We start from the raw sequence: 12,040 nt of genomic DNA, 5'->3' as shown, positions 1-12,040 counted from the left end.
GCCATTAGTCTAACAAATACCACTGTAGCTTGGCCACCTTCCACCGCAGATGCGGAAGACAGACATAGGCGGATGCAGTGGATTAAGATGCAGCCCATGCAAAAACTGATATCTCTATTTTAAACTGACAGATTTTATTATGTCACTTAGATTGACGCACATGTGCATAAATATACTCTTAAGGATTTTTTATGTATTTTTTCAAAAAACGTGCTATACTGTCAAACTGCTCAAATGCCTCACATGAAAATGTTGTAGCGGTTTGCTTGCTATGCCAAAGTCAGTTTACATTGTATCAGATACACATTGTAGCAGTATGTATGCTATCATACACAGAAAATTGACCAGTGTTACGTAGTGTTGATTTTCCAGTGTAACATTTCTAGTGTTGATTCAGGTGTTAAATTAACTCTGTAAGAATATAAGCTGCAATATGTAACTTTTTTGGCGACCGACCATATTCACATGTTATAGATCTGTCATTCTCATTGAAGCAAGTCTAAGAAGCGGTAGAAATGTTCTATTGCGCTATATCTATGCCTCCCTTTCTTACGTTTCATTTTCTTGTCTTTTACTTTTGGTTTTGTACACCAGCTTCAAACAGCGAAAATGCTATATTTTTGGATACGATATTTCACAGCGATTTAGATGGTACAATGATTCTCTACACTAAACAGTGGCTTGCGAAAGTATTCACCCCCCTTGGCATTCTTCCTATTTTGTTGCCTTACATCATGGAATTTAAATGGATTTTTGGGGGGGTTATATAATTTGATAAGTAATTCTTCCAACAATTGTTTACAGACAGATTATTTCACTTATAATTCACTGTATCACAATTCTAGTGGGTCAGAAGTTTACATACACTAAGTTGACTGTGCCTTTAAACAGCTTGGATAATTCCAGAAAACTATGTCATGGATTTAGAAGCTTCTGATAGGCTAATTGACATCATTTGAGTCAATTGGAGGTGTACCTGTGGATGTATTTCAAGGCCTACCTTCAAACTCAGTGCCTCTTTGCTTGACATCATGGGAAAATCAAAAGAAATAAGCCAAGACCTCAGAAAAAAATGGTAGACCTCCACAAGTTTGGTTCATCCTTGGGAGCAATGGGACAAAGATCGTACTTTTTGGAGAAATGTCCTCTGGTCTGATGAAACAAAAATAGAACTGTTTGGCCATAATGACCATCGTTATGTTTGGAGGAAAAATAAGGTGGATTGCAAGCCGAAGAACACCATCCCAACCGTGTGTCACACTCTGGTTCTAGGACTTTTTGTGTTTAGTCAGGGTGTGTAGATTTCCGTGTGTTGTGTACTGTGGGTAGTGTCTAGGTGTTCGCGTTCTATGTTTGGTCAGTGACTCCCAATCGGAGGTAACGAGTGTCAGCTGTCGGCTCGTTATCTCTGATTGGGAGCCATATTTAAATGTCTGTGTTCACCTTGTGGTTGTGGGTTTTTGTTCTATATTCAGTCGGTGTAACTGAGGACGTCATTGAGTCGTGTTTTGTTTTGTCGTGTGTTTCAAAATTAAAATCATCATGTTCACTCCCAACGCTGCGCTTTGGTCATACTTCATTGGCGATCGTGACAGAAAAACCCACCACAACGAGACCAAGCAGCAGTTGGATAACGAGTGGTGGAGCCAGAAGAGCGAAGGTTGGGAGAGGACTATGGAGGCCTGGTCCACCGAGAGGAGAGACCCCCAGAAAATTTTTAGGGGGGGGCTCACGACGTCGGGGCAGAAGGTGTACGGCCCGGAGGAGTGCAAGAGGTTGGCAGATATGGCCGCCAGTTTAAGGGGGCCACTGGTTACGAAAGGGATGGAAAGTGTGGAGGCACGGCGAGAGGTACTGGGGGGTGTTTCCAGTCCGGTCCGGCCCGTTCCTGATCCCCGTGTAGGGCCAGGGGTGTGTGTCCCCAGTGCGGTTCTGTCTGTCCCTGCTCAACGCACCAAGCCTAAGGGGTGCGTCGCCAGCCCAGCTCGGCCTGTTCCTGCGCCCCGCACCAAGTCTGTGGTGCGTTTCGCCAGCCCAGCCTGGCCTGTCCCTGCTCAACGCACCGAGCCTACGGGGTGCGTCGTCAGCCCTGTCCAGCCAGAGCCGTCCGCCAGACAGGATCAGCCAGAGCCTTCCGCCAGACAGGATCAGCCAGAGCCTTCCGCCAGCCATGAGCAGCCAGATCCTTCCGCCAGCCATGAGCAGCCAGATCCGTCAGCCAGCCATGAGCAGCCAGATCCGTCAGCCATCCATGAGCAGCCAGATCCGTCAGCCAGCCATGAGCAGCCAGATCCGTCAGCCAGCCATGAGCCGTCCAGCCAGGATCCGCCAGAGCCGTCCAGCCAGGATCCGCCAGAGCCGTCCAGCCAGGATCCGCCAGAGCCGTCCAGCCGGGATCCGCCAGAGCCTTCCAGCCGGGATCCGCCAGAGCCTTCCAGCCAGGATCCGCCAGAGCCGTCCGGCCAGGATCCGCCAGAGCCGTCCAGCCAGGATCCGCCAGAGCCGTCCAGCCGGGATCCGCCAGAGCCGTCCAGCCGGGATCCGCCAGAGCCGTCCAGCCGGGATCCGCCAGAGCCGTCCAGCCAGGATCCACGCACCAAGCCAGGGGCGCGTGTCGTCAGTCCGGTTCCGGCCAGCGGGGCTAGGCAGGACCAGGGGTACTTTGGGGGGTTGGAGAGGAAGTGGGGAGGAAGCCCGGAGCCGGAGCCGCCGCCGAGGAGGAATGCCCACCCAGCCCTCCCCTGTTTGCTTGTAGTTAGGCGCGGTCGCAGTCCGCGCCTTTGGGGGGGGGTACTGTCACACTCTGGTTCTAGGACTTTTTGTGTTTAGTCAGGGTGTGTAGATTTCCGTGTGTTGTGTACTGTGGGTAGTGTCTAGGTGTTCGCGTTCTATGTTTGGTCAGTGACTCCCAATCGGAGGTAACGAGTGTCAGCTGTCGGCTCGTTATCTCTGATTGGGAGCCATATTTAAATGTCTGTGTTCACCTTGTGGTTGTGGGTTTTTGTTCTATATTCAGTCGGTGTAACTGAGGACGTCATTGAGTCGTGTTTTGTTTTGTCGTGTGTTTCAAAATTAAAATCATCATGTTCACTCCCAACGCTGCGCTTTGGTCATACTTCATTGGCGATCGTGACACCGTGAAGCACGGGGGTGGCAGCATCATGCAGTGGGGGTGCTTTGCTGCAGGAGGGACTGGTGCACTTCACAAAATAGATGGCATCATGAGGAAGGAAAATTAAGTGGATATATTGAAGCAACATCTCAAGACATCGGTCAGGAAGTTAAAGCTTGGTCGCAAATGGGTCTTCCAAATGGACAATGACCCCAAGCATACTTCCAAAGTTGTGGCAAAATGGCTTAAGGACAACAAAGTCAAGGTATTGGAGTGGCCATCACAAAGCCCTGACCTCAATCCTATAGAAAATCTGTGGGCAGAACTGAAAAAGCGTGTGCGAGCAAGGAGCCCTACAATCCTGACTCAGTTACACCAGCTCTGTCAGGAGGAATGGGCCAAAATTCACCCAACGTATGGTGGGAAGCTTGTGGAAGGCTACCCGAAACGTTTTACCCAAGTTAAACAATTTAAAGGCAATGTTACCAAATACTAATTGAGTGTACGTAAACTTCTGACCCACTGGGAATGTGATGAAAGAAATAAAAGCCAAATATAAATAATTCTCTCTACTATTATTCTGACATTTCACATTCTTAAAATAAAGTGGTGATCCTATCTGACCTAAGACAGGGTATTTTTACTAGGATTAAATGTCAGGAATTGTGAAAAGCTGAGTTTAAATGTATGTGTATGTAAACTTCCGACTTCAACTGTACATTTTTCTAAACTAATCCAATCAGTTAGTTAGATTTATTGCACCCATTACTGAAATGGTTGTTTCAGTTTAAATGGATTGGGTAGTCTCCTTTATCAATGTTTACAATCTTGACAGCCATTCTGAATGCAGGTTGTGGGTGAATGAAAATTCCAGCTGTTGGAGATCCTAACTCTGGCTGGATTCCATTAAGAACTACATTTCGCAAGTCAACATAATGTGACTTGCAGGCCTGATGTGGCTTAGTGTGTCAGGGCGTGTTGGAAGTGTAGTGTAGGAATCAAACGCAGGACGCCGACTGAATGTTCAAAAAGCTGTATTACTGGCCCAACACAGGCAACAGGACATCTAAGCCCGACAGCAAAAACACGCACGAAGGCGAAAGGTAAATGCGCAAAAACAGGTGCGACAAAATGAAACGGTGCACACACAAGTGCAAATAAGCTCCAGCACAGTGGAGAAATACGCTCAACCGAGCAAAACACAACACTGACGGAAAACAATCATACACAACACTAGACAAACACAACGAGAAACTTATAGGACACTAATTACGTAAAACAGAAACAGGTGCGGAAACAAACAGACAAAAGCAAACGAACATGAAACATCTATCGGTGGCAGCTAGAATTCCGGAGACGACGAACGCCGAAGCCTGCCCGAACAAGGGAGAGAGGCAGCCTCGGCCGAAACCGTGACAGTACCCCCCCCTTGACGCGCGGCTCAAGACGTGCGCCGACTCCGGCCTCGGGGACGACCAGGGGGACGCGGCGCAGGGCGCGTCGGATGCCTCCGATGGAACTCCGTCAGGAGCGACGGGTCCAACACGTCTCTCCTCGGCACCCAGCACTGCTCCTCCGGACCGTACCCCTCCCACTCCACTAGATACTGGAGACCCCCCATCCGACGTCTCGAATCCAAGATGGATCTCACGGAGTACGCCGGTGCCCCCTCGATGTCCAACGGGGGCGGAGGAGTCTCCAAGATCTCATCTTCTTGGAGTGGGCCCGCTACCACCGGCCTGAGAAGGGACACATGGAACGAGGGGTTAATACACTTATACTCCACAGGTAGCTGTAATCTATAACATACCTCGTTCAACCTTCTCAGGACTTTAAATGGCCCTACAAACCGCCGACCCAGTTTCCGACAGGGCAGGCGGAGGGGCAGGTTTCTGGTAGAGAGCCAGACTCGATCACCAGGTGCGTACACCGGTGCCTCACTGCGGTGGAGATCAGCGCTCGCCTTCTGACGTCGGAGGGCCCGCTGCAGGTGGACGTGTGCAGCGTTCCAAGTCTCCTCCGAGCGCCGCGCCCACTCATCCACCGCAGGAGCCTCGATCTGGCTCTGCTGCCAGGGTGCCAGAACCGGCTGGTAACCCAACACACATTGAAATGGAGTTAGGTTAGTGGAGGAATGGCGTAGGGAATTCTGGGCCATCTCGGCCCAGGGAACGTACCTTGACCACTCCTCCGGCCGGTCCTGGCAGTATGTTCTGAGAAACCTACCCACATCCTGGTTTACGCGTTCCACCTGCCCATTGCTCTCCGGGTGGTAACCCGAGGTGAGGCTCACCGAGACCCCCAACCGCTCCATAAACGCTCTCCAGACTCTGGAGGTGAATTGGGGACCCCGATCAGCCACAATGTCCTCGGGTACCCCGTAGTGCCGGAACACATGGGTAAACAGTGCCTCGGCAGTTTGCAGGGCCGTAGGAAGACCCGGCATGGGGAGCAAACGACAGGCCTTAGAGAACCGGTCCACAACGACCAGGATGGTAGTATTCCCTTGGGAGAGGGGAAGGTCTGTTATAAAGTCCACTGAGAGGTGGGACCATGGCCGTTGTGGAACGGGCAGGGGTAGCAACTTACCCCTAGGTAGATGTCTAGGCGCCTTACACTGGGCGCACACCGAGCAGGAGGAAACATAAACCCTCACATCCCTTGCCAACGTGGGCCACCAGTACTTGGCACTAAGACAGTGCACTGTCCGGCCGATACCCGGATGTCCAGAGGAGGGTGACGTGTGAGCCCAATAGATCAATCGATCCCGAACCTCGAGCGGAACGTACTTCCGACCCTCCGGGCACTGTGGTGGACTAGGGTCGGTGCGTAACGCCCGCTCGAGTTCAGCATCGACCTCCCACACTACCGGTGCCACCAGACACGACTCAGGCAGTATGGGAGTGGGCTCCACGGACCTCTCCTCCGCGTCATACCGCCGAGACAGCGCATCTGCCTTGCCATTCTGTGACCCAGGGATGTACGTGATCTTAAAAGTAAACCTGGTCAAGAACATACTCCATCTTGCCTGGCGAGGGTTCAGCCTCCTCGCCGCCTGGATGTACTCCAGGTTACGGTGGTCCGTCAAAATGAGGAAAGGGTGTTGAGCCCCCTCAAGCCAGTGCCTCCACACCTTTAGAGCCTGTACCACGGCTAACAGCTCCCTGTCCCCTACGTCATAGTTCCGCTCCGCCGGACTGAGCTTCTTAGAATAAAAAGCACAGGGGCGGAGTTTAGGTGGCGCGCCAGATCGTTGTGAAAGCACGGCTCCTAAACTGGCCTCCGATGCGTCCACCTCTACTTGGAACGGCAAAGAGGGATCCGGATGCGCCAGCACCGGGGCCGAGGTAAACAGGTCCTTCAGCCTCCCAAACGCCCTGTCCGCCTCGGCCGACCACTGCAGACGCACCGGACCCCCCTTCAACAGAGACGTGATGGGAGCTGCCACCTGTCCAAAACCCCGGATAAACCTCCTGTAGTAATTTGCAAACCCCAAAAACTGCTGCACCTCCTTCACAGTGGTTGGTGTTTGCCAATTACGCACGGCCGACACCCGGTCTACCTCCATCTTCACCCCTGACGCAGACAACTGATAACCCAAAAAGGAGACCGACTCCTGGAAAAACAGACACTTCTCTGCCTTCACATACAGGTCGTGCTCCACCAGCCTCCGCAACACCCTGCGCACCAGGGCCACATGCTCGACACGGGTAGGTGAGTACACGAGAATGTCATCAATGTACACCACCACCCCCTGCCCCTGCATGTCCCTGAAGATCTCATCCACAAATGATTGGAAAACTGATGGAGCGTTCATCAACCCGTATGGCATTACCAGATACTCGTAATGGCCCGAGGTGGTACTAAAGGCTGTTTTCCATTCATCACCCTCCCTGATGCGCACCAAGTTGTACGCGCTCCTGAGATCTAGTTTCGTGAAGAAACGCGCCCCATGCAACGACTCAGTCATGGTCGCAATCAGCGGGAGTGGATAACTATACTTCACCGTAATCTGATTGAGACCACGGTAATCGATGCATGGGCGCAAACCACCATCTTTTTTCTTCACGAAAAAGAAACTCGAGGACGCGGGGGAAGTGGACGGCCGTATGTATCCTTGTCTCAGCGATTCGTCTATGTAAATCTCCATAGCTTTCCTCTCCTCCTGAGACAGAGGATACACATGGCTCCGTGGGAGCGCAGCTCCTGCCTGGAGGTTTATCGCACAATCCCCCTGCCTATGGGGTGGCAACCGCATCGCCCTCGCCTTACTAAACGCAATAGCCAAATCCCCATACTCAGGTGGAACGTGCAATGCGGGCACCTGGTTTGGACTCTCCACCGAGGTAGCCCCTACGGAAACGCCCAAACATCTACCCACACACTGAGCAGACCACTCCATCAGAGCCCTCTCCTGCCACGAAATCACTGGGTTATGGGTACTCAACCAGGGCATGCCCAGCACCACTGGATACGCAGGAGAGTCAATCAGGAACAGCTGAATCATCTCCTGATGATCCCCCTGCGCACACATCCTAAGTGGCGCCGTGACCTCCCTGATTAAGCCCGTACCCAACGGACGACTATCTAGGGCGTGAACGGGAAAAGGAACATCAACAGGAATGAGGGGAATCCCTAACGCTAAACAAAACTTTTTATCAATAAAATTCCCAGCCGCGCCTGAATCTACCAGCGCCTTATGCTGGGAAAGAGGTGCTACCTGTGGAAAACGTACAGGCATACAAAAATGGGCAACAGAGAGCTCTGGGTGAGTGGGGCGCCTACTCACCTGGAGGGAATCCCCAGTGCGGGACCTGTCGTCATCTCCCCTAGGAGGCCATCCCCAGCACCTAGCCGCGGTGTGTCCTCCCCGACCACAGTTGGTGCAGTGGATGGACCCCCTAGCCTGCCGACTCCTCCTCTCTCTAGCGCCAGCGCCCCCGAGCTCCATAGGACAAGGCTCGGAGGCGCTGGAGGGTGGAATGGACGGACCCTCCGCAGGACGTCCGCGGGTAGCCAGCAGGGTATCCAGCCTGATGGACATATCAACCAGCTGGTCGAAAGTGAGGCTGGTGTCCCTACAAGCCAGCTCCCGACGGACGTCCTCTCGTAGGCTGCATCGGTATAGATCGATGAGGGCCCGATCATTCCACCCTGCATCTGCCGCTAGAGTACGGAATTCGAGCGCGAATTCCTGGGCACTTCTCCTCCCCTGCCGGAGGAAGACCAGACGCTCCCCCGCCGCTTTCCCCTCCGGGGGATGGTCAAACACCGCCCTGAAGCGTCGGGAGAACTCGGTGTACGTAATCGTCGTGGCGTCGATCTTCCTCCACTCCGCGTTGGCCCACTCCAACGCTTTTCCGGCCAGGCAGGAGATCAGGGCGGACACGCTCTCATGCCCTGTAGGTGCCGGGTGCACTGTGGCCAGGTATAGCTCTACCTGGAGCAGGAATCCCTGACACCCAGCCGCGGTCCCGTCGTAGGCCCTCGGGAGAGATAGTCGGACTCCTCGAGGTTCCGGCGCTGGAATGGGCGGGCTGGCCGATGGTGCTGGCAGGGCGGGCGGCGGTGGAGGCGAACCCCAGCCTCGGAGGGTGGTAATCACCTCCTGCAGGGCGGTCCCCATCTGCAGGAGCTGCTCTTGCTGGTCCCGAACCTGGGCTTCCAGTCTCGTCTGGGCTGCTTCGGCTCCTGCTGATTCCATTGAGGGTGTATGATTCTGTCAGGGCGTGTTGGAAGTGTAGTGTAGGAATCAAACGCAGGACGCCGACTGAATGTTCAAAAAGCTGTATTACTGGCCCAACACAGGCAACAGGACAACTAAGCCCGACAGCAAAAACACGCACGAAGGCGAAAGGTAAATGCGCACAAACAGGTGCGACAAAATGAAACGGTGCACACACAAGTGCAAATAAGCTCCAGCACAGTGGAGAAATACGCTCAACCGAGCAAAACACAACACTGACGGAAAACAATCATACACAACACTAGACAAACACAACGAGAAACTTATAGGACACTAATTACGTAAAACAGAAACAGGTGCGGAAACAAACAGACAAAAGCAAACGAACATGAAACATCTATCGGTGGCAGCTAGAATTCCGGAGACGACGAACGCCGAAGCCTGCCCGAACAAGGGAGAGAGGCAGCCTCGGCCGAAACCGTGACATAGTGGGGGCGTAGCTTTCAGATAGTTATTTTTGGCCTTTTGTGAGTGGATGTGTTGTACCAGTTTAAGTGGTCTATGCTTCTACATTGTTTGCTGTTTGGGGTTTTAGGTTGGGTTTTTGTATAGGACTTTGTGACATCTGCTGATGTAAAAAGGGCTTTATAAATACATTTGATTGATTATCAGGCGTTGTTGTATAACCCCATTGGGGCAAACTATACACACTTTCTAGCGTTAAAAAAACTTTATAGGGTTTTATTGCGTAACGCTAAAAGTGTTAATTCCCTAACACTGTTGAAGTGTAATAGCGTCAGCACTAAGCACAGTGTTAATTTAACACTGAAAAGTGTGGACCCATATATACACTGACCCAGTGTTAAATTTAATACTGGCAGTGTTGATTCAACTCTGGAGAATTTGCTGTGTACATTCTCTAAACTCAAGAATATATATTTGTTGTTGCATTCAATAAATATAAAGCAATGGAACTGCATAACAATGCTGGGATGTGAAATGGTTGTTCTGACTTTTGGGGTGCTACGTTGGAGGGTACAGCTGTTGTCCTCGGCTACAGCTAGCTAGTTGGCTCATTAGCCACCGCCCCGCTGTGGGGGATGCTGGCCTCATGCAAAGCACTCTGGGAAGAAAACAGAAAATTGTGTGTAGCTCCATAATTTTTGGCTTATCACCATCTTTTTCTTCCAGCAACACATCCAGGGGAGATCTGCTTACATGCTGAGGTTTTATTAGTCAGACATACTTATAGACAATAAGTGAACTCACAGACATATTAAAGTTAACTTATCTATGTCTTGAAAACAGAGTCATCTTATTACAGAGTCCATGTGACTGGGTGGGCAAGTAGCATCCAGCCAGTCCCCTGATTCAATACTATATGCGTTTCAGGAAGTGCAGACTAGCACATTAGTCTGTGTGGGGAACAAGATTGATGGAAATTTGGCTACTTGAATGCGTCCTCAAAATGAACTTTAACAAAGTTAGCGAGACTACTTCAGCCCCGCAATTAGTCTCAACTGAAACTTTGTGACATCAATACCAATCAGAGCGAGAGCCGACATTTGCTTAAGTGATGTTTAAGCAGCATGTCTACCCCATAAAGGCTCATTACTCTGTCTGCATAGTTATTTTTACTAAAGACCTATCCAATTCAAGGAATGGAGCCCACACGCAAACTATGACGTGTGTTTCATTACCTAAGAAGGCTCTTTAAATCATTAAATGTGATCTTTCTTATTGTTTTAAGAGGTTGTGATTACTGAAGTGGCTACATAGTGTACAAAGTGCAATGAAGAAAGAGTACTCTTTAGGAGGACTTCCTGGAAAGGCAGAACAGACTATGTTTTATGTTTTTGCTGTGGATTGTTCTGTGAAAATGTATTTTGAGTGGCACCTTAACTTTAGCATGTTTGAACAGATTTGTATGCACTTTACATGTGCAGACACAACATGGAGGAAATACAGTATATACTGCAAAGCTAAATCAAACAAATTATGTCTGGCGCAGGAAACTAGAAAATTGATTTCCTTTCCAGGTTAAGAGAGGGCATATGGAATGTTCTCAGTTTTACCATAATATGAATACGTTTAAATGTTGCTACCTGTGAAGAAAAGACCAGAGGTGAATGCTGTTTCTATGTCTCTGCAAACTACTAATTAGACTAATTCATTAAAAAAGGCTGTGCCTTAGCGAAGGGGTGACTTTGACAAAGTGCTCATGCTGAAATGCACTCCTTAAGCTCGAGCTACACAGTAATATTGCATCATCAGCGATTAAGTGGTTGAGGAATAGTGGTCAGGGAGGTGGACAATGTCAAATGTGACTTGGTGGGTTTGAATCCTGGCTCACTTAGGTCCAGCAAGTCCCTTTGGGAAAAAAGTGCTTCATCCTGAATAGCTCCAATAATTTTCAAGCTGTAAATGTAATGCATAATGTCGTCAAAATACAGAAGTTGCTGTGGGTGACGGTGGCCTATTAAGCCTCCATTTTGTAATGTACTGTGCCTTGCAAAAGTATTCATCCCCCTTGGCGTTTTTCCTATTTTGTTGCATTACAACCTGTAATTTAAATGGATTTTTATTTGGATTTCATGTAATGGACATACACAAAATAGTCCAAATTGGTGAAGTGAAATGAAAAAAATAACTTGTTTAAAAAAAATATATACAAAATAAAAAACAGAAAAGTGGTCCGTGCAAATGTATTCACCCCCTTTGCTATGAAGCCCCTAAATAAGATCTGGTGCAACCAATTACCTTCAGAAGTCACATAATTAATCAAATAAAGTCCACCTGTGTGCAATCTAACTGTCACATGATCTGTCACATGATCTCAGTATATATACACCTGTTCTGAAATGCCCCAGAGTCTGCAACACTACTAAGCAAGGGGCACCACCAAGCAAGCGGCACCATGAAGAACAAGGAGCTCTCCAAACAGGTCAGGTACAAGGTTTTGGAGAAGTACAGATCAGGGTTGGACATCCTACGGAGCACCATTAAGTCCATTATTAAAAAATGTAAAGAATATGGCACCATAACAAACCTGCCAAGAGAGGGCCGCCCACCAAAACTCACGGACCAGGCAAGGAGGGCATTAATCAGAGAGCCAACAAAGAGACCAAAGATAACCCTGAAGGAGCTGCAAAGCTCCACAGCGGAGATTGGAGCATCTGTCCATAGGACCACTTTAAGTCATACACTCCACAGAGCTGGGCTTTACGGAAGAGTGGCCAGAA

At 50.0% G+C, this 12,040-nt stretch overlaps 1 protein-coding gene across 1 annotated transcript in view; it reads left to right on the top strand.

Moving 5' to 3' along the window:
• The window catches only part of LOC311108925 (cadherin-7-like), a gene marked incomplete at both ends in the record, with an annotated part of 155,198 nt that overhangs the window by 90,870 nt on the left and 52,288 nt on the right, over positions 1 to 12,040 (top strand). The window lies entirely within an intron of this gene.

The sequence above is a fragment of the Coregonus lavaretus genome (assembly GCF_964263955.1).
Source record: "Coregonus lavaretus genome assembly, chromosome: 34".
NCBI classification, from domain to species: Eukaryota; Metazoa; Chordata; class Actinopteri; order Salmoniformes; family Salmonidae; genus Coregonus; species Coregonus lavaretus.
This window is presented reverse-complemented; position numbering and strand designations above follow the sequence as displayed.